Source organism: Dioscorea cayenensis, unplaced genomic scaffold (genome assembly GCF_009730915.1).
Source record: "Dioscorea cayenensis subsp. rotundata cultivar TDr96_F1 unplaced genomic scaffold, TDr96_F1_v2_PseudoChromosome.rev07_lg8_w22 25.fasta BLBR01000613.1, whole genome shotgun sequence".
NCBI classification, from domain to species: Eukaryota; Viridiplantae; Streptophyta; class Magnoliopsida; order Dioscoreales; family Dioscoreaceae; genus Dioscorea; species Dioscorea cayenensis.
The window spans coordinates 1,500-11,095 of NW_024087004.1; the positions used below are offsets into that span (position 1 = coordinate 1,500).

The 9,596-nt window shown below is 41.9% G+C and overlaps 1 non-coding gene across 1 annotated transcript; it reads right to left on the bottom strand.

The window, feature by feature from the left end:
* Window positions 1-889: 889 nt before the first annotated feature.
* LOC120254752 lies at window positions 890-994 on the bottom strand. Its single transcript, XR_005534725.1, has one exon. It is a non-coding gene; the product is annotated as a small nucleolar RNA R71 (small nucleolar RNA).
* Window positions 995-9,596: the final 8,602 nt, after the last annotated feature.

Sequence of the window (9,596 nt, forward strand, 5' to 3'; positions counted from 1 at the left end):
GAATCACTAGAGCCTAAAAGCAACTTGAGACATGCTGTGAGGTGTCGAGATCGAGAGATTTCTCCACCGGGCATAGTGTAGGGTTAGTCATGGTTAATCTTAAGTTTTGGGGCTATGTGTTTACGGATCTCCACGACTCATCTCGACATTAGTTAGGAAATATAATGATTGTCCTTGCACTTGAAACAATAGTTCTAGGTCAGGCAAATGTCCCGAGTGCCCCATTTATCATTGATTGCCTCTCCTATCTTTTATTTGTGCCTTCTTCTACTTTTCCTATTTCTGTTTGCATTGATTCTTATTCACATCACTATTAATTCATCATTCAGATTTGTTTTTCTTTTTTCGGTTACAGCTCTAGGTTATGCCGGGAGGGAACCCTTCGATATTGGTCTGAAGGTGATCCCGGAATTGAATGAACACTTCTAGAATGGGTTAAGAACTTATACAAGAACTGTAACGAGCAAAGTGCAGAGGACACTGTCCGATTGGTGAAGGGTCAAATATGGTAGAACAGAATGAGCAGCAGAGGACACTGTCCGATTATGCCAGACTCGCGGTTTTTGGCACACAATCTAGCATTGTGCGGTCACCAATTACAGCTCAGGTTTTTGAGCTCAAACTAGCATTCATCCAAATGTTACAAAGAGTCATGATAGCTTTTTAATGGTTTGGCCGATGAGAATCCAAAACAATCATATAGAGAACTTCTAAAAATGTACGACATGCTTAAGATTAATGGAGTTACGAATAATGCTATAAAAATTGAGGGCATTTCCGCTTTTCCTTAAAGGGACAAAGAAAGCATAGGGCTACATTCATTACCTCGAGCATCGACACTACTGGAGAACCTTTTATCGCCCAATATTTCCCTCCTGGAAAATTTGTGAACCTCAGGAATAAAATTTCTTCCTTTGTGCAAACTGAATTTGAATCTCTTTGAGACAAAGGATAGGTTCAAAGAGCTCTTGTGGAAATGTCTTCAGCATGGGTTCCCCGAGTGGATAATCATTCAAACTTTTTATAATGGTTTGAATCCAAGTATGAAGCAGTTACTCGATGCTGCAATAGGAGGTACCATAGGGAGCTAAACCCCAAGAAGCCATGCATCTCATTAAGGAAATGGCTATGGACAGTTATCCATGGAATACAAGGGACAGAAAGAAGGTAGCCTGACTTAATGAGATTGACGCCATTACTTTTATTGCACAAACACTCAAATGGAATCATCGATCAAGAAGTTAGACACCCTAACTTGTAATAAAGTGGTGGCCATGACTAGTTGTACAGGGTGTGGGGGAAGATATGCTCCATATGATTACTCGATTTCTATTGGTGGCACATCCTTAGTAGAACAAGTGGTCTTTGTGGGTAATGTAATGAGAAATCAAGGTAATCCATGTAGTAACATCGCATAACCGCTGGAGTGAGCCATCTCGAATCTTTCATGGAGTAATCAAGGGCAACGAAGACAATGAGCACTCACCATGTTTCCAACCACAACAACAACAAGCCCCCCAATATGGAGAACTCGAGCTTTCGTGGTTGGAAAACCAGATGACTAATTTAGAAAAAGGCTTTTAACCAAGTTCATTCAATCATTGATACAAGATTTCAATCGGTCAAGCTACACTTCGCAACCACACCGCATCATTGCATAATTTAGAGAATCAAGTGGGCAAATTGTAAAGTCATTATCGGAGAGACTCTCAAGGAAGCTTGCCTATAACACCAAAAACCAACTGAGGGAACATGTGAAGGTGATCACTTTAAGAAGTCATAGTGAAGTTTAGGGTAGTGATAAGTGCTTGTGCAATATGAATGCTAAGCTGCTCATTCCTTATGTTGAGCATTACTTTTTCTCAATTTTTACATTAATATGTGTGCTTTTATGTTACTTTTTACGCAGTAGGGTCAGTGAGGCTAAGTATGAAGGAAATAGGCCAATGTGGATCATAATGCACCTATTTTTGGAGGAGATCTTGGTAAGGTTCAAACGCCAAGACAAAGGATGGTGTGAGATGCTAGAGCATGTGCCAACCTCCCTCGTGATTTGAGTGAGTACATCCATTTGAGGGGCACAAAGACAAACCACACCCGAGCATTCCGCCTAGTGCATACAAGAACAAGAACCCTACCAACATATATATCATTGAAGAAGCAAGTGATTCACGATGCGAACGTGTGTCCGCTTATGCTACTCCCCGATGAAAGTATGGAATTGGGAAGTTATTCAGTGTCGAAGATCAGAAAGTGCAGCACTCGCAAAGAATCATCGTAGAAAAGACTCGCTCATAGCCGGTCAGAAAATCAGAGAAACAGAGAATCCACACGGGCGTGTGGAAATTATCCACACCGGTGTGGAAATTCCGCACGGGCGCATGTACTGTCCATGCTCGTGGAGTTGCCCGATTCCAACCATATTTAAAGTCGATTCAAATTTCCCGATTTTGGTATTCTTTTTCTCATCTTTTCCACAACTCAAGTAGAGGGCTTCGGCTAGGGTTTCGAGGGGTATTGGCTAAGGTTTTGGAGAGGTTCTACGGCTCCGACATCGTTATTCCATTCGGAAGAAGGTTGGTAGGGGAGCTCGATCGAGGCGCATAGTATACCGAATCTAAGGAATCCTTTGACGCATCTAGTAGAGGACTTTCCACAAGACCATCGACTACGCACCATCGAGGGGGTTTCTTTATGGATTCATTGCTTTTACGCTCGATTTCTTTGATTGTACTTAGCTCCATGGAGAGCTAAACCCCCTACTGGGTACTTGCGTGATTGTGAACCCCTAGGATGTATTCGCTTCATTGAACTTCTTTATTATGCTTTCAATAAATTGATGCTTTATTGTGAGTTCCAACCTTGAATGCTTGATTGTATGAACATTTCCCCTAGAGTGACACTAGGGTTGAGAGTTCTTGTTAGATAAAGCTAGGTTGGACAGGGTTGAGAGGGTGAGTCGAGAGGTACAGGAGCCCCCCTTTCCTCCGACGTGATAGATTCTACCTCCGCTCGAGTTCTTTGCGCCATAATAGAGTGAATGGTCTAAGGGATGAACCTCCGCCGGGGCCTAGTTGCGTGCAATGGGGTGAAAGCATTGAGGTGATTTTAGTATCTAGGGCTTAATTGTGGCTAGGGACCTTCCGCCTGGACCAAAGGGTTAGGTCTAAATCTAGGAAGACATTTATCACTTGGAATCCTTAGAGCTCATTGCAACTCTATGCGAGTGTGAGGTGTTGAGATTGTTCGATTTCTCCTCCGGGACATGTATAGAGTTAGGCATAGTTGACCTTAGATTTGGGACTTTGTACGTAAGGATTTCCACGACTCACCATTGCATTGATTAGGAAGCATAATAGAGAGTTCTTGCACTTGAAGCGATTATCCCTAGGTGAAGCATCATCCGAGTACCCCATCTTTATCGATTGCCTTACCTCCTCCTTACTTTTGCTCTCTTACTTGTTGCTTTTAATTGTTTAGAATTGAATCATTATCACACTCCTTATCATTGATACTTCATATAGCTAAGAATCGAATTAAGTGTCTTTACTCGTTACTACCTGTGGATTCGACCCCGCTCATCCGGGATTATTACTTTGACAAAACCCTGCACTTGCTGGGATATAAGCAAGGGAACTTGTCGTAGGTTTCCGTGTGAGAAGATGATGTTGATGAGGTCGTGGAGGCTGAGGAGAGAACAAGAGGAAAAGAGGTGGCATCACCACCTTACAAGCTAAGAATCCCTTTATCCTTCAAGATTAAAGAATTACCAAAAATGATGAGCAAAAATAAGAATCCCTTATCCTTTATTCAAGCAGTAGCACATCAAATTCCATTTGTGGAGGCGTTGTCTCAAATGCCTCGTTATGTAAAGTTTCTCATGGACCTCTTGACCAACAAGAAAAACTCTAAGGAAAGTGCATCTGTGATTCTATATGCTTTATGTTCGGCGGTGTTGCAAAAGAATATGCCAAACAAGAAGAAGGGCCTTAGAAGCTTTATCATTCGGTGCAACATTGGTTTCATGGGTGAAGAAAAGGCATTGGCATACTCAGGGTCTAGCATCAATGTCATGCCTTACACATTTAATAAGTGCTTGTGTACTAAGAATGCGAAGTGTTCTTTCCTTATGATGAGCATCAATTTTATCAGGTTTTAGCGCTAATGATAAATGCTTAAATGTACGTATTTTATACATATTAATCTTGTATTACTTGTGTATATTTTAATGAATTGATGCCCGTTTAAGTCTAAATTGGTTATTTCGGTGTTACAGATCTTAAAAGAGCCGAACGAAGCTCAAAAATGAAAATTGGATGAATTTGACACCAAAAACGGGATTTTTGGGGTTCCAGTACTGTAGCAGGCACTGTAGTGGTATTGTAGCGGAGTCACTATTCATGCTACAGGGCATTTGACTGTGACCTTCACGGGGTCCATGCGCCCGCATAAGTGCCAGTGACATTTGCTGGAAATTCACAATTTTCAGGTAATGTAGGGAAATACTGTAGCTGAATACTGTAGCACCGACACCTTTTTTGGGGAAAATGGCAGTGAGCTTCACGGGCTCTATGTGCCCGCATGGAGCCCGTATGGACCTGACGGAGTATATATTGGACTGAATTTCTAAGGCATAATGGGGAGGATGTTTTTAAAGAAAGCTTTTGGGGGAAGTTCTTGGAGCCGACTCCCACCAGTTCAGAGGAGGCAACCTCACACGTTTTGGAGAAGGGGAATCAAAGGGAGAAGCTTGGTTTGGCTAGATCTTCATCTATCTCTTCTTTGGGAGCTTGTAGATGACAAGGGAAGCCACCCCGATCGCGGCGTCTGTGGAAGCTTTCCACCTCACTTGGCTTGTCATCCCACTTCTATTATTTGAGGGAGTTTTCTTAAGCCATTTGTAGTTGTTTTCATGGACCTATTGTTTGTATTTGTTTGCATGGACAAGTAGACCCCAAGGTCACCTGATGACGGTGAACCTTGGGGTGAACTTGTGTATTTAGATGATCTAATTTTGTCTATTGTAATTGTTGTGTGTTTTTGATTCATTGTTGGTGTATTTGATGTGTTGCTTACATGAGAACTCTGTAAACCAACTCCTAGGTTGTACTTGGTAGCGTGACCATTGCCCTTGTACTAGACACACCAAGTTTGGAAAGGATTCATGTACGAATAAGCCGTGACCATCGGGTATTTTGTACTGCTCCAATATTAGTGCTGGACCAAGTTGTGTTCCGGCTCTAATTAGGGATTTTTTGCTTTTTTTAATGCAATCGTATGAGGATTTGATCGGAAGAAATTCCATATCAATACTTATACTGGATTAGGGGTCAATTGCCGTGACCATCGGGTTAATCTAATTTAGGAAATCTCTAGGTCCAAGCCCTCAATTGCATGACATTCTTAGCATCCTTTACACTTTAGTGGCCCTTAGGGAATCCGCATCCGTGACCATTTCTTTCCCCTGATTTTATACCCTTGCCTTGTTTTAGACTCCAGTTGTAGTTCTTTTATTTTAATTAATAGATTAGAGAAACCCTTCAAATCTTTTGGCTAGACAATATGCGAAGAGGAAGTAAGGGTAGATCCCTGGGCCCAGGGAATATGACCCTCTCATACTCGCACGAGAGGTATTACTTGATGACTCCGTACGCTTACGGATCGTGCATCAAGTTTTTGGCGCCGTTGCTGGGGACCCACAAGGAATACTCGGAAAACTTAGAGCTTCTTGATTTAGCCATTGTTTCCTTCATTTTACACATTTGTTTCTTTTTATTTGTTTTGTATATACATTTCAATTCATTTGAAATTATTTTCTACTTTAAATATTTCTTTTTGGTTAACATTTCTTGGTTATTCATTATCCACTATAATCATGGATGCAGCTAGCGGTTGGGGTGATGCTTCCTGTTTACAGATCCCATACTCGAATTCCCTATTTGAATATCTAGTGGCATTTGAACTAGAGGGAATGATGAGTACACACATTTTTCATAGTTGGAGACGGTCTGAGCATTACAATGTGGCTAGAACTGTACCCTTGGAAGAACATGACGTGTAGGACCTATTCATGCATTATATGAAGTCTGACAATATGTTGCCAGTAGTTGAGTTTATTACACCTGTCCCCCCCTCTATCGCCACCGGTGAGGAAGAGAGGAACAAGTCTGATGACTCTGGAGTACTAGTTCAGCAAGATAAAGAGGAAATAGATCTTATGGGGGGAAGTGACTCAGGGTCATCCGGATATGAGATTCACGCTATGGAAGAGTGCATGGATAGTGGTAGCTCCACGAAAGATGAGTGTAGAGGGTTCGAGGATATTGATCTCGGGAAGTTTGGGAGATTAAAATCATCAATTGAGGAACCGCCGGAACTAGAGCAGAAGCCGCTACCCGAACACCTGGAGTATGCATTTTTGGCAGAGGGGTCAAAACTTCCAATTATCATTGCCTCACACCTGACCCCTAAGAAAAAATCAGACCTTTTGAGTGTGTTAAAGAAGTATAAAAAATCAATTGCGTGGAAGATCTCAGACATTAAGGGAACTAGCCCTTCCTTCTGTACACACAAGATTCTCATGGATGATAATCATAGGCCAACGGCTATACCCTAGAGAAGGCTCAACCCTAATATGAAAGAAGTAGTGCGCAGTGAGGTGATCAAACTTCTTGATGCAAGCATCATTTACCCTATCTCTGACAGTGAGTGGGTAAGCCCAGTGCAAGTAGTACCAAAGAAAGGGGAATGACGGTCGTCACTAATGAAGAAAATGAATTAGTCTCCACTAGAACAGTCATAGGTTGGCGGGTGTGCATAGACTATAGAAAACTCAATGATGCTACTAGAAAAGATCATTCCCCTCTACCTTTCATTGACCAAATGCTTGAACGACTAGCAGGGCACTCATATTACTGTTTCTTGGATGGTCTCTCCGGATACTTTCAAATCCCAATTGCCGTAGAAGACTATGAGAATACAACTTTCACATGCCCTTATGGTACTTTTGCTTACCGCCGTATGCCTTTCGGTCTATGTATCGCGCCAGCTACCTTCGAACAATGCATGATAGCCATATTTGATGATCTAATGGAAGATATCATGGAGGTTTTCATGGATGATTTCTCAGTTTTTGGTGATTCTTTCGACCTCTGCCTCAAAAATCTAGAGCAGGGCTTAGCCAGATATGAGGAAACCAACTTGGTTCTCAGCTAGGAAAAGTGCCATTTTATGGTCAAGGAAGGCATTGAGCTTGGTCATAAGATATCACAACAAGGAATTGTGGTGGATAAGGCCAAGGTTACCACTATCGAACAGCTGCCTCCACCAACGTCAGTGAAGGCCATTAGGAGCTTTTTGGGACATGCAGGTTTTTACAAAAGATTCGTCAAGGATTTTTCATTGATTGCCCGACCACTTACAAAACTCCTCGAGAATGACACGACATTCGAGTTTAGTGATGAGTGTATGACTGCTTTTCTTACCCTTAAGAAAAATCTTGTTGAAGCCCTTATTATCGTGTCCCCCGATTGGAATTTACGTTTTGAACTCATGTATGATGCAAGCGACTTCGTAGTGGAGGCAGTTCTTGGGCAACGTTGAGGGGGTCATTTCCACCCTATATAGAATGCAAGCAAGACATTGAATGGTGCTTAGGAGAATTATACTACCACCGAGAAAGAAATGCTTGATGTGGTTTTTGCATTTGATAAGTTCCGTTCATATTTAGTGTTATCAAAGGTGATCATGTTCACCGACCATTCCGCTGTAAAATATCTTTTGAGCAAACAGGATGCAAAACCTCATCTGATCCGGTGGGTACTCTTGCTTTAGGAGTTTGACTTGGAGATAAAGGACAAGCGGGGAGCTGAAAACTTGGCCGCCGACCACCTATCACACCTTGTGATCCCATTAGAGAGCACCAACGAGAGAAAGGAGATAAATGATGGCTTTCCTGATGAGTAGTTGTTTAGCATTCGGATAATGAGAGAAGAAGAAACTCCGTGGTTCACTGATTTTGCAAACTATATTGCTACAGGGACACGTCCTGATGGGCTAACTTATCAACAAAGGAAGAAGTTCTACTCTTATCTGAAATATTACTTCTGGGTGGATCCCTATTTGTTTAGAACTTGTGCTGACCGGGTGGTGAGGAGATGCGTATCGCATTCGGAAGGGTATTCTATCTTGGAGCACTACCATGCCGGTCCCGCTGGGGGGCATTATAGTGCCAACCGGACAACCATAAAAATTCTAGATGCTAGTTTCTATTAGCCTTCCATCTTTCAAGATGCACAATAGTTTGTTTAATGTTACGATAGGTGCCAACGGACTAGAAACATTTCACGGAGAGATGAGATGCCACAAACCTGGACCCATGCTTGTGAGGTGTTTGATGTGTGGGGGATTGATTTCATGGGCCCTTTCCCTAGTTCCCATGGTAATCAGTTCATTTTGGTAGTTGTGGATTATGTTTCTAAATGTGTTGAAGCACAGGCATCCTCCACAAGTGATGCACGAGTGGTTGTAAAATTGTTTAAAAAGCTATTCTCCAGGTTTGGTACACCGAGAATGATCATTAGCGATAGAGGGACTCACTTTTGTAACTCTCAGTTTGCAAACACCCTGAAGCGATATGGAGTATTGCATAGGGTTGGAACTCCGTATCATTCTCAAACTAGTGGGCAAGTTGATATCTTTAACTCCGAATTGAAATGGATTTTGGAGAAATCTGTAAGTCAGCATAGGAAAGATTGGGCAAATCATCTGGATGATGCCCTTTGGGCATATCGGGCAGCGTATAAAACACCTCTTGGAGCAACCCCTTATAGGCTGGTCTACGGGAAAGCTTGCCATTTACCCGTTGAATTGGAACATAAAGCATAGTGGGCTATTAAGCAATTGAATTTCTATCCTCATCTAATCGGCCAAAAGAGGAAGTTCCAACTAAGTGAGTTGGATGAATGGTGCACTATAGCATATGAAAATTCCTTTCTTTACAAGAAAAGGATTAAGGAGTATCATGACCGACCCATTAAACAAGGTAAGTACTTCAAGGAAGCAGACCAGGTTCTCCTCTTTAATTCGAAGTTACAACTCTTCCGGGGATGTTAAATCAAGGTGGTACAGATCCTTCACAGTTTCACAAGTCTTTCCCCATGGCCCCATCGAGATAACTCATCCGGAGAAAGGTACATTTAAGGTTAACGGTCACCGACTGAAGCCATACCTATCTTGGAGCACTTCTCTTGGACTTGGAGGTAAGTTCCCACCATTTGAGAAACCATGAGGTAAGAATGAAGGTATGTTGAGCTAATGATGTTAAACAAGCGCTTCTTGGGAGGCAACTGAAGTCTTTAAATTCGTCGTCTTTAAATTTTCGTATTTCTTTTAGTTGCTTAATTCCTTTGTTGTGATTGAACGCTTATGTTTGTGAGTTTCTCGTATTTTTGTTGTTGTGTTCAACTCATGCTAAGGCTTGCTCACTTGTCATTGGCCTTGAATTAGTATTGTTTAGATGTGTTTCATTGTTATTTCGGCATTTAAGAGGTTGTAATTCATATTTTATTGAGTTTTCAAGAGGAACCATGTCAATT